This window comes from Oncorhynchus clarkii, unplaced genomic scaffold, assembly GCF_045791955.1.
Source record: "Oncorhynchus clarkii lewisi isolate Uvic-CL-2024 unplaced genomic scaffold, UVic_Ocla_1.0 unplaced_contig_1599_pilon_pilon, whole genome shotgun sequence".
In the NCBI taxonomy this organism is placed as follows: domain Eukaryota; kingdom Metazoa; phylum Chordata; class Actinopteri; order Salmoniformes; family Salmonidae; genus Oncorhynchus; species Oncorhynchus clarkii.
The window spans coordinates 107,053-120,720 of NW_027260980.1; the positions used below are offsets into that span (position 1 = coordinate 107,053).

Below are 13,668 nucleotides of genomic sequence, written 5' to 3' on the forward strand. Positions count from 1 at the left end.
CCCATGTTCCCCCAAACCCCATGTTCCCCCAAACCCCATGTTATCCAAAACCCCATGTTACCCCAAACCCCATGTTCCCCAAAACCCCATGTTACCCAAAACCCCATGTTACCCCAAAACCCCATGTTACCCCATGTTACCCAATCCCCATGTTACCCCAAACCCCATGTTACCTCCAAACCCCATGTTACCCCAAACCCCATGTTACCCAAAACCCCATGTTACCCAAAACCCCATGTTACCCAAACCCCATGTTACCCCATACCCCATGTTACCCCAAACCCCATGTTACCCCAAACCCCATGTTACCCCAAACCCCATGTTACCCCAAACCCCATGTTACCCAAAACCCCATGTTACCCAAAACCCCATGTTCCCCCAAACCCCATGTTCCCCCAAACCCCATGTTATCCAAAACCCCATGTTACCCAAAACCCCATGTTACCCAAAACCCCATGTTACCCAAAATCCCATGTTACCCAAACCCCATGTTACCCCAAACCCCATGTTACCCCAAACCCCATGTTACCCAGAACCCCATGTTACCCAAAACCTCATGTTACCCAAAACCCCATGTTACCCAAAACCCATGTTACCCAAAACCCACGTTACCCGAAACCCCATGTTACCTGAAACCCCATGTTACCCAAACCCCATGTTACCAAACCCCATGTTACCAAAACCCCATGTTACCCAAAACCCCATGTTACCCCAACCCCATGTTACCCAGAACCCCATGTTACCCAGAACCCCATGTTACCAAAACCCCATGTTACCCAGAACCCCATGTTACCCAGAACCCCATGTTTCTCTGATGGTAAAAACCAAACTAAATGAATAATGGTGGTTGCAGTCACTCCTTTTAGATTTCTTCCAAGGTTCTAGAAAGATAAACTAATTCTGAACTTGTTATTAAAATTAGAACCACTTCAGGTTTGTCACCACATTTTAAACATCAGTCCACTGCTGACCATCGATTTAAAATACAAAACTGACCTAAGATCAGCATGTAGGGTCAGCTTCATTCTACTCCTACTCCGTCCCCTGGGCTGCTCTCTCCTCTCCCGGTCCAGCTTCAGCTCTGGAGCTCAGAGAGACCATCTCCATGGCATTGACATAAAGATCCATGCTGCTCACCCTGTTCACTCTCTTCTGCCTCCTGGTGGGCTAGAGAGACACAGCACCAACAGTCAGACACTTACTCTCTAGTATCTCCATTCTCTCTCCCTCCCCCTCACCCTCTCCCTCTAGTTTAAATGACTTGTAACTTCTGAGTAAATGTCTTTACCTTGTAGTACAGGTAGGAGGTGGTGATGGATGTCAGTAGGATCAGCAGCACTACAACGTGTCTGATGATGAAGGCTGGCAGAGGAGAGGCTGCAAACAGAAACACCTTTGATGAGGGGACTGATCATCATCACATAGATCTGTGGGAAATCTGTCATTGACAAAATTATAAGTCTGGTTCATGTTCAGTTACCTGTGATGGTGAGGGAGAGGAGCTCACTCTCAGAGGAGAAGTTATGAGAGAAAACATAATTGTCATAAACACAGCTGTAGTTCCCTTGGTGGGAGTCATCTGCAGCAGGGAAGAGGAAGGCAGCAGAGTGATTGACAGCTGGCTGGGTCTGGGTTCTGTTGGAGCCGGTGAACGTGAGGAGGAAGGAGCCTCCTGGGTACTGTGGCTGAGTGGAGCAGGTGATGGTGAAGTTGTAGCCCCTGAACATCTCGGGCCCCTGGTGGCCCCTGAAGACCCCTCCCATTGAGTCAGTCAGGAAGATATCAGGCTGGACCAGGAGATCTGTAACAATAAAAGAGAACAAGAAAAACCTCTTCAACTAGTTTCCTATAGATATGACAATAACATCAGCATGTAACAGTGCCAGCCACCCTCCCTCACAGGGCAACATGAGTAGTGGGCCTACAGTCACTGAGACAACATATGTTGTTATCAGGCTTAAGCAGGACATCTGGAACAAGAGGAGAGAAAAAGAAAACGTAGCTCCTCAACTACTTTCCTCATTTAGATATGGCAATAATATGACATGTGACAGTGGTAGTGAGTAGAGACGTTCACTGAGATAACACTCAAATACAAAAGCATTCTGGGATATTTAAGTTGTATTTGATTCCTACTTGACTGAGTGATCTATTTTGCAAAGCAGGTTTACAAGCTAAACAGTCATCATGAGAGGTGCAGAGGAAGTTGTATGAATGAAGGAAATCAGTTGAATGTAATTATAATATGTTGTTATTACCTGAGCAGATCACTGTGAGTCCAGGACGTAGATCATACATTCTATAACAATCCCTCAGTGAAGGCTCAGACCCAGAACAGGAAGCTCCATTCCCTCTAGTGATGTTTCCAGGTAATACTGAAACTGTGGAGCCACAACCCAGCTGTCTACACACTACTGCAGCTACATTCTCCTGGTTCCAGTCATCAGCTCCCACAATCCTCCACTCTCCCTGGTCGTACCACTCCACTCCACCAGCACAGCGACTGCCTCCTCCCACCAGCCTCACATCATCAGGCTCTGAGAAAAGAAAAGAGAGAGACAGTAATCTTACTATTTTCTCACTAAAACACACCTATATTGTCTCTCATATTCTTCACTCCAGGTGAGAAACAATGTTGATTGAGTGACAAACTGTTTCTTACCTGAGCAGGTGAGTCCAACAGCATTACCAGGTAGGCAGGTGTTGTTCTCTCTGTCTGAGGTGTCACAGTCCAGGAGAAGGGACTCTTTGCCTTTACACTGGAACTCTTTATCCCAGGTCTGACCCTCACCTCCTCCATAGAGCCCCCCCTGTAGAGCTGCAGGAGCCCCACAGCCAAGCTCCCCACAGACTACCTCTGCATCCTGCCGGTCAAAGTCAGCTTCACACACTGAGGCCCAGGACTGATTGGACTTCACCTCCACTCTCCCAGAGCAGAGACCAGCTCCATCCACAAGCCGCACAGACTCTGGAGAAAAAGAGTTGGTTGAACATTCAATCAGTTTTGTTGATGACACTGTCAAGGACTAAACACAAATATGTTGGATAAAAGATTGTAGTTTGCTATGTTTGATACTGTAAGAGGTAGAAATGGGTTCTTAGTCACTCAGGATCAGGTTGGGAATAATACAGGCAGGAGACAGGAATAAGTTCACTTCACTTTATAGAACATAAACAGCTGGACATCCATCAGGCAGCTTCACTTCAGTACCATCTGAACTACAATGATCTGCCCATGAACATCTCCCATAAACCAATATGACAAACACAAATATAATGTTTAAATACATCTGACATCTCTCCCTCTATTTAAATGAAATAAAAACACATAAACATGATACATGATAATATTGTATAATGTACAAAATTAATCTCTCAGTATGACCAGTCTCTTACCTGAACAGGTCACATGATGATAAGTTCTACCATTACAGCCACCAGGTCCTCCTCTTACAATGTCACACTGTCTAATAGAAGACTCATTTCCATAGCAACCACCTAGTATGACTCTTCGTCTTCCATCTTCAAGCAGAGGTCCTCCAGATTCAGCTACAGGATTCCCACAGTTTAGCTCTCTACACACAAACCTGACCTCTATCATCATGCTCCACCAACTAGTACATAGACCTGACCACTCTCCTTCATTGAAGACTTCCACTGTCCCAGAACAGGAAGTGGTCCCATTCACCAGTCTGACTGAGAGTTCAGCTGTAAACAGCAGAGAGGAAAACACAGTGGTGAGGACAGATGATGACAGTGATTATGTTATTCTAACAGCAGTAATGCTTTGTGGTTGACAAGTATTAGTAGTTACATAAAACACTACTTGTTATTGGGGTTTAGAATGGTTTGTATGGACACATGAATTTCTCCATGTGGGATAATAAAGTTGACTAATATTGAACTGCTATAATCACTGTAGATTTATACTCTACCTACCTGGTGGACTGACGCTTTGAGCGTGAAGATCTGAGGAGAAATAGAGAGACAGAGGAGAAAGAGAGAGACAGAGGAAGAGAGAGGCAGAGGTTAAATTAACATCAACATGACCTTTCATGGTGCAACAACACCCATGTGTACATACACTATATATACAAAAGTATGTGGACACCCCTTCAAATTAGTGGATTCTATTTCAGCCACACCCCTTCCCCACCCCTTCCACACAGTAATACAATCTCAATAGACAAACATTGGCTGTAGAATGGCCTTACTGAAAAGCTCAGTGACTTTCAACATGGCACCATCATAGGATGCCACCTTTCCTACAAGTCAGTTTGGCCCCGGTCAACTGTAAGTGCTGTTATTGTGAAGTGGAAACTTCTAGGAGCAACAGCTGCTCAACTGTGAATTGGTAGAGCGTAAAAATCGTCTGTCCTCGGTTGCAACACTAACTGCAGAGTTCCAAACTACCTCTAGAAGCAACGTCAGCAGAATAACTGTTCGTTGGGAGCTTCAGGATGAATTTTCCATGACGGAGCAGCCACACACAAGCCTAAGATCACCATGGTCAATGCCAAGCGTTGGCTGGAGTGGTGTAAAACTCAGATAACATGAGAACACTACCTGTCCTAATGCGTAGTGCCAACTGTAAAGTTTGGTGGAGGAGGAATAATGGTCTGGGGATGTTTTCATTGTTTGGGTTTGGCCCCTTAGTTCCAGTGAAGGGAAATCTAATCGCATTCTAGATGATTCTGTGCTTCCAACTTTGTGGCAACAGTTTGGCGAAGGCCCTTTGCTGTTTCAGCATGACAATTCCCCTGTGCAAAAAGCAAGGTCCATACAGAAATGGCTTGTTGAGATCGGTGTGGAGGAACTTGACTGGCATGCACAGAGGCTAACCTAAACCCCATTGAATACCTTTGTGATGATTTGAAATGCAGACTGCAATCCAGGCCAAATCGCCCAGCATCTGTACCTGAGCTCATTAATGCTCTTGTGGCTGAATGGAAGCAAGTCCATGCAGCAATGTTCCAACATCATTGCCTATCGAATATACAGTGTCTATGGGGTCATATTGCACTTCCTAAGGCTTCCACTAGATGCCAACAGTCTTTAGAACCTTGTTTGAGGCTTCTACTGTGAAGGAGGGTGGGATGAGAGCTGTTTGAGTAAGGGCTCTGCCAGAGTGGCATGAGCTGATCACACTCGCTCACGTGATAGCGACCTGCGTTCCATTGCAATTCTAAAGACAAAGGAATTCTCCGGTTGGAACATTATTGAAGATTTATGTTAAAAACATTGCATTCTGATGAAGATCATCAAAGGTAAGTGAATATTTATAATGCTATTTCTGACTTCTGTTGACTCCACAACATGGCGGGTGTCTGTATGGCTTGTTTTTGTGTCTGTGCGCCGTACTTGTATTATTGCATGGTGTGCTTTTCCGTAAAGTGTTTTTGAAATCTGACACAGCGGTTGCATTAAGGAGAAGTGGATCTATAATTCCACGCATAACATTTGTATATTTTTTCAATGTTTATTGTGAGTATTTCTGTAAATTGATGTGGATCTCTGCAAAATCACCAGATGTTTTGGAAGCAAAACATTACTGAACATAACGTGATTTTTGGATATAAATATGAACTTCCTCAAGCAAAACATACATGTATTGTGTAACATGATGTCCTATGAGTGTCATCTGATGAAGATCATCAAAGGTTAGTGATACATTTAATCTGTATTTTTGCTTTTTTGTGACTCCTCTTTGGCTGGAAAAATGGCTGTTTTTCTGTGACGAGGTGCTGACCTAACATAATCTGCTTTCGTCGTAAAGTCTTTTTGAAATCGGACAATGTGGCGGGATTAACAACAAGTTTATGTATGTTTGAGGAATTTTAATTATGAGATTTCTGTTGTTTGACTGTTGTCAAATTGATCCCGTTAACGGGATCTTAAACCGTCTCTTCCATAGGAGGTTAAATTTGATGACAAAACAGTGGTAGGCCTGATCACCGACAACGAGCTCCAAGCACACCATGTCAGTCGTGAAGAGGGCACGACATAACCTATTCCCCCTCAGGAGACTAAAAATATTTGGCATGGGTCCTCAGATCCTCAAAAGGTTCTACAGCTGCACCATTGAGAGCATCCTGACTGGTAGCATCACTGCCTGCTACGGCAACTGCTCAGCCTCCGACCGCAAGGCACTACAGAGGGTAGTGTGAATGGCCCAGTACATCACTGAGGTCAAGCTTGCTGCCATCCAGGACCTCTATAACAGGCGGTGTCAGAGCAAGGTCCAACTGTAAAGTTTGGTGGAAGAGGAATAATGGTCTGGGGTTGTTTTTAATGGATCGTGTTAGGCCCCTTAGTTTCATTGAAGGGAAATCTAATCGCTACAGCATACAATGACATTCTAGACTATTCTGTGCTTCCAACTTTGTGGCAACAGTTTGGGGAAGGCCCTTTCCTGTTTCAGCATGACAATGCCCCTGTACACAAAGCGAGGTCCATACAGAGATAGTTTGTTGAGATCGATGTGGAAGAACTTTACTGGCCTTCACAGAGCTCTGACCTAAACCCCATTGAATACCTTTAGGGATTAATTGAAACGTCGACTGAGCCAGGCCTAATCGCCAAACCTCACTAATGCTGTTGTGGCTGAATGGAAGCAAGTCCCCGCAGCAATGTTCCAACATCTAGTGGAAAACCTTCCCAGAAGAGCCGGACCAAGAGTGGAAAAGGTTACTGGTTATGATGACATCACTGGTGAGAAGTCAGTAAAGACAAGATATTCAGTTGGCTGCATGTTAGTCTGTCAGCCCTATCTCTGTTGAATCTCCCTCCATCTCCCCTCCTTCTTGCTCTCCCTATCTCTGTTGACATCTCATTTCTCTCCTCGCCTTCTCGCTCTCTCTCCTCCTGTCTTCTGTCCCCTCGTCTCTCTCCTTCCTCTCTCTCTGCTCCTCCCTCTCTTCCTGACAGATAGTATCAGACCTGTTGCCTTGGTAACAGACCTCTATCATCTACACCCCCCTTCTCCCTCTCTAACATCAGACCAATATAATATATAATATGTCAAGTATAAGTAGTTCCATAAAACACTACTTGTTATTGGGTTTTAGAATGGTTTGTATGGACACATGACTTTCTCCATGTGGTATAATAAAGTTTACTAATATTGAACTGCTATAATCACTGTAGATGTATACTCTACCTACCTGGTGGACTGACGCTTTGAGCCTGGAGATCTGAGGAGAAAGAGAGAGACAGAGGAGAAAGAGAGAGACAGAGAGATAGAGAGAAAGGGAGGAGTCAGAGGAAGAGAGAGGCAGAGGTTAAATCAACATAACATGACCTTTCATGATGTGATGGGGAAGAGAGGCTTATCGTTGGTATGGTGCAACAACACCCATGTGTAAACACATTCGGCATCTCTCCGCCACCCTCCTCTCTCCCCTACCCTCCTCTCTCACCTATCTTGCTCTATGCCCTCTTTTCCCATCGCCCCTCCCTTTCTCTCTCCCCTTCCTTTCTCTCTCCCCAACCCTCCTCTCTCCCTACCCTCTCTCTCTCCTCCTCCTCAAATCTCTCTCCCTACCCCTCCTCATCTCTCTCTCTCTCTCTCTCATTCTCTCTCTCTTCGTGACATATAGTGTTGGACCTGTTGATCTTGACTTAGCTAATAGACCTCTAGCATCTACACCCCTCCCTTATCCTACTCCAATATAATATAGAATACATAATATATACTCTCATTAATTTACATAGAGACAGATACAATCAATCATTGACACACTGAATATACAACAGTCAGATGCATGACACCATCACAACTTAACTGACATTAGTGCCTGTCCCCAGATGGACAGTTAGACTACAGTAAAGTACATTTACAGGTGATCACATCATTGTCCTGCTTTGAGACACATTTTTACTGTCTGCTTCCAGTTGTATGTTATTTTACTAACCCTGCAAATTATAATATATCTTACAATATCAAATCATATCTCAGTAACTGTCACAAGTGTATATCAGTATAACAGCATCATACCTGTGCTCCACAACAGGGTCATCAGTACCACTGCAGGTATCATGTCTGTCTCTAACTGGGGCTCCACTGACATACACAAGTCACTGTCATGTAGAGAGGACTGAAGACTGGAACGTACTGCTCGGCTATATGACTTCTATGTCATTCGTTCGTTGGGTCTTTGATGTGAGATAAACTTCTTAGCAACTTATCTTGGATCAGTGGTTGAACACACGACAGCAAACTGAAAAACTCCACAGGAAACTGCTGACAGAGCAGCAACATTTCACACAGTGTGTCCTATAATATCACCTCTAACTTTCTACTGATTGAGTTCACCTCTTATAGAATATTGGCTTAATGTTCCAGCACCTAAATAGAAACAGTACCAGCACCCAAAATGAGTACTGATGAGGTCTCATGTTAGAGCAGGAGAAGGGGGGATGTGGTGTAGAAGCTAGAGGTCTGTTACCCAAGTCAACTCAACAGGCCTGATGCTGTATGTCAGGGTCAGGCTGGGCTGGGCCAAGAGAGGAAAAGGTTACTGGTTATGATGACATCACTGGTGAGAAGTCAGTGATACAAATATATTCCCTCTCTACCCTACTTCCCTTCCCCTCCCCCTCTCTGTCTCCCTCCCATCCTTTAATTTATATTAAATAAAGTAAGGGGAGGTAGAAGAAGGGGAAAGGGGGAGAAGAGGAGAGGAGAGGGAGGAGAAGAGAGGGGGAGAAGAGGAGAGGAGAAGAGAGGAGAGGAGAGGAGAGGAGAGGGAGGAGGAGAGGAGAGGAGAGGAGAGGGGGGAGAAGAGGAGAGGAGAGGAGAGGGAGGAGGAGAGGAGAGGAGAGGGAGGAGGAGAGGAGAGGAGAGGGGGGAGAAGAGGAGAGGAGAGGGGGGAGAAGAGGAGAGAGGGGAGAAGAGGGCATTTGCATGGAGTTGGTCCCCCCTTTACTGCTATAACAGCCTCCACTCTTCTGGGAAGGCTTTCCTCTAGATGTTGAAACATTGCTTCCATTCAGCCTCAAGAGCATTAGTGAGGTCAGGCACTGATGTTGGGCGATTAGGCCTGGCTCGCAGTCAGCGTTCCAATTCATCCTAAAGGTGTTTGATGTTTTTAATGTCAGGGCTTTGTGAAGTTCTTCCACACCAATCTCAACTAACCATTCATGTATTGAACTTGCTTTGTGTACAAGGGGCGTTGTCCTGCTGAAACAGGAAAGGGCCTTCCCCAAACTGTTGCCACAAAGTTGGAAGCACAGATTCCTCTAGAATGTCATTCTATGCTGTAGCATTAAGATTTCCCTTAACTGGAACTAAAAGGCCCGAACCATGAAAAACAGCCCCAGACCATTATTCCTCCTCCACCAAACTTTACAGTTGTCACTATGCATTAGGGCAGGTAGCGTTCTCCTGGCATCCTCCAAACCCAGATTAGTGTGTTGGATTGCTAGAAGGTGAAGATGATTCATTACTCCAGAGAATACGTATCCACTGCTCCAGAGTCCAGTGGCTGTGAGTTTTACACCACTCAAGCCGACGCTTGACATTGCCCATATTGATCTTAGGTTTGTATGCAGCTGCTCGGCCGTGGAAACCCATTTCAGGAAGCTCCTGACAAACAGTTTCTTGTGCTGATGTTGCTTCCAGAGGCAGTTTGGATCTCGTTAGTGAGTGTTGCAACCAAGTACAGACGATTTTTACACGTTACACTCTTCAGCACTCGGCGGTCCTGTTCTGTGAGCTTGTGTGGCCCACTACTTCTTAGCTGAGCCGTTGTTGGTCCCAGATGTTTCCACTTCACAATAACAGCACTTACAGTCGACCAGGCAGCTCCAGCAAGGCAGGAATTTGACAAACTGACTTGTTGGAAAGGTGCCATCTTATAATGGTGCCACGTTCAAAGTTACTGAGATCGTCAGTAAGGCCATTCTACAGCCAATGTTTGTCTATGGAGATTGCATGGCTGTGTGCTTAATTTTAAACACCTGTCAGCAACTGCTGTGGCTGAAATGGCCCAATCTACTAATTTGAAGGGGTGTCCACATACTATTGTATATATAGTGTATTCACCCAGCTGTCTGGTCCAGGAGAATATCACCTGTGATGCTGTCTGGTCCAGGAGAATATCACCTGTGATGCTGTCTGGTCCAGGAGAATATCACCTGTGATGCTGTCTGGTCCAGGAGAATACCACCTGTGATGCTGTCTGGTCCAGGAGAATATTACCTGTGATGCTGTCTGGTCCAGGAGAATATCACCTGTGATGCTGTCTGGTCCAGGAGAATATCACCTGTGATGCTGTCTGGTCCAGGAGAATATCACCTGTGATGCTGTCTGGTCCAGGAGAATATCACCTGTGATGCTGTCTGGTCCAGGAGAATATCACCTGTGATGCTGTCTGGTCCAGGAGAATATCACCTGTGATGCTGTCTGGTCCAGGAGAATACCACCTGTGATGCTGTCTGGTCCAGGAGAATATCACCTGTGATGCTGTCTGGTCCAGGAGAAGGTGACCAGTTAGGAGTTCTGTACTATGAGATGTGAAAATGTACCTCATAAAAGGTATAATGTTTTAACTCTTCATCGTTGGGTCTCAGAGCATTTCACAGTAAAGTCTACACCAGTTGTACCTCATAAAAGGTATAATGTTTTAACTCTTCATCGTTGGGTCTCAGATCATTTCACAGTAAAGTCTACACCAGTTGTATTCAACACATTATATTCATGTTTATGTATTTAAGACACTGCATCTCATTACAAGAGGTGTCACTGAAGGACCTGGTTTGAATCCAGGCTGCATCATATCCTGTGATGGGGGTTCCATAGAGTGGTGCACAATGGGCCCAGCGTTGTCCGGGTTTGGCCGTCATTGTAAATAACTATTTGTTCCTAACTGACTGTGTGGGAGGATTTTCCAGACATCTGGTAACTATACTGTTCTCTTGTAAGTAGATAGAATAATCAATATGAGTTTAAATACTAGACATGTTTAAGCAGAATGAAGGCTGAGCCCATGTGACTGTACAAAGCTGGATCAACATCGAGTCAACTATTAGACATGTAAAAAACAGAACATGAACAGAATCTGTGTAGATGAGGAAAGGTAGACTAACAAGACGTGTCTGGTCTGGGCCATATCTGATCTTGTGAAGGCTACTGGACACACACATGGGTTAATCACACAGACAACATCAGTCTGATCTGGTGAAGGCTACTGGACACACACATGGGTTAATCACACAGACAACATCAGTCTGAACTTGTGAAGACCTTTGGACAGGAACATTAGATAATCAGTTATAGGCCCCAGTAGGAGTGTGCATGTCACCACCAATAGAATCTATGCCCCAATGTCTGAGCTAGTAAGAGAATGGAAACTAAGCAAGACAACGAGATTCATAAAGTGGAGTGATGATGTTATGTAAGGATCAGACTGTATAGGCTATATTACATGTATTTAGTGTAGTATTGGGGCAGCAGGGTAGTGGTTAGAATGTTATGTAAGGATCAGACTGTATAGGCTATATTACATGTGTTTAGTGTATTATTGGGGCAGCAGGGTAGTGGTTAGAATGTTATGTAAGGATCAGACTGTATAAACCTGCAGAAGACAGTCAGCTACATTTTGGAGAGATGCATTTACATTTAGAGGTTGTTAAACAAAGGAACGCAACACTTATTTTTCATCCCTCATCGATATCATGTTGAAATCATTTGTGTGAGAGTGGGGAGATGAGTTTGTCCTGTTAAAACTAACAGCTCAAAAACCACATGGAACCTTAATGTGTACATCACTGGTTAGAGGACAACTTGTAGAAAACATCGAGCTACATTTTGATTCAAGTGGGTCACCAATGCTGTAAGTGTAACACAGCTCTTTTTGTGTGAGTCACTTTCTGTTATATCATATAAATAGCACTCTTTCAATTCAGAGCCTGGATTTTCCCCCTGAGGCTAATATCCATATCATGCAGAAATCAATTGAACAGGGGGCAAACATTTAGTGTTCTACATTGTGACATCATTAAAATACTCCTTCTACAATGTTAAAACATTCTACATTGTGACATCATTGAAATACTCCTACTACAATGTTAAAACATTCTACATTGTGACATCATTAAAATACTCCTACTACAATGTTAAAACATTCTACATTGTGACATCATTAAAATACTCCTACTACAATGTTAAAACATTCTACATTGTGACATCATTAAAATACCCCTACTGCAATGTTAAAACATTCTACATTGTGACATCATTAAAATGCTCCTTCTACAATGTTAAAACATTCTACATTGTGACATCATTAAAATACTCCTACTATAATGTTTAAACATTCTACATTGTGACATCATTAAAATACTCCTACTACAATGTGAAAGCATTCTACATTGTGACATCATTAAAATACTCCTACTACAATGTTTAAACATTCTACATTGTGACATTAATTCATTGATATCATGAAACAACTCCATCATTAATGTATTTTCTGATGTTTGATCAGAGATCTTTAATCAGAGTATCTCTTGTCACATTGATCACAACTATAAAGTTTCTCTCCTGTGTGTGTTTCTGGTGTGATATCAGGCTACTTGACTGAATAAAACTCTTCCCACATTGACTACAGCTGTAAGATTTCTCTCTTGTGTGTGTTCTCTGCTGTATAGTCAGATGGCTAGATGTAACAAAACTCTTCCCACATTGATCACAGCTATAAGGTTTCACTCCTGTGTGTGTTCTCTGCTGTATAGTCAGATGCCTAGATGTAACAAAACTCTTCCCACATTGATCACAGCTATAAGGTTTCACTCCTGTGTGTGCTCTCAGGTGTACTATCAGCCAGCTTGAGTGATTAAACCTCTTCCCACATTGAGTACAGTTATAAGGTTTCTCTACTGTGTGTATTTTCTGGTGTGATTTTAAATCTGTTGAACTAACAAAACTCTTTCCGCAGTCAGAGCAGTGGTAAGGTTTCTCTCCCTTGTGTGCTCTCAAGATGTACTATCAGGCAGCTTGAGTGAGTAAAACTCTTCCCACATTGATCACAGCTATAAGGTTTCTCTCCAGTATGAATTCTCATGTGTACTTTTAGTAATTCTGATCTTCTTTAAGTTCTAATGAAGATTTGCAACCTTCCCCACAGTCAGAGAAGCAGTGAGATTTATTCCCTGTGGGTGTTTCTTGAGGTGATATAATGTAGCAGTACTTTAATGATGTCACAATGTAGAATGTTTTAACATTGTAGTGGGAGTATTTTAATGATGTCACAATGTAGAATGTTTAAACATTGTAGAAGGGGTATTTTAATGATGTCACAATGTAGAATGTTTTAACATTGTAGTGGGAGTATTTTAATGATGTCACAATGTAGAATGTTTTAACATTGTAGTGGGAGTATTTTAATGATGTCACAATGTAGAATGTTTAAACATTGTAGTAGGAGTATTTTAATGATGTCACAGTGTAGAATGTTTTAACATTGTTGTTGGAGTACAAAGGATTTTAATTTGTTAAAAGTCCATATTGATACAGAAACACTAAACCAGGATTTAGATGTATTAAGAACAAGTTGATTGACAAAGTCATGAAAAATGGAATAAACCACATTTTGGCTGTGATAAAAGATATGCCTCTGGGGTCAAAATGATCCATGTCAGAACTATGGTTCAATGTAAATATGTAGT

At 43.2% G+C, this 13,668-nt stretch overlaps 1 pseudogene; it reads right to left on the minus strand.

The window, feature by feature from the left end:
* Window positions 1-1,021: 1,021 nt before the first annotated feature.
* Window positions 1,022-4,928, minus strand: LOC139402776 (CD5 antigen-like; annotated as a pseudogene).
* Between the last annotated feature and the right edge of the window lie 8,740 nt (window positions 4,929-13,668).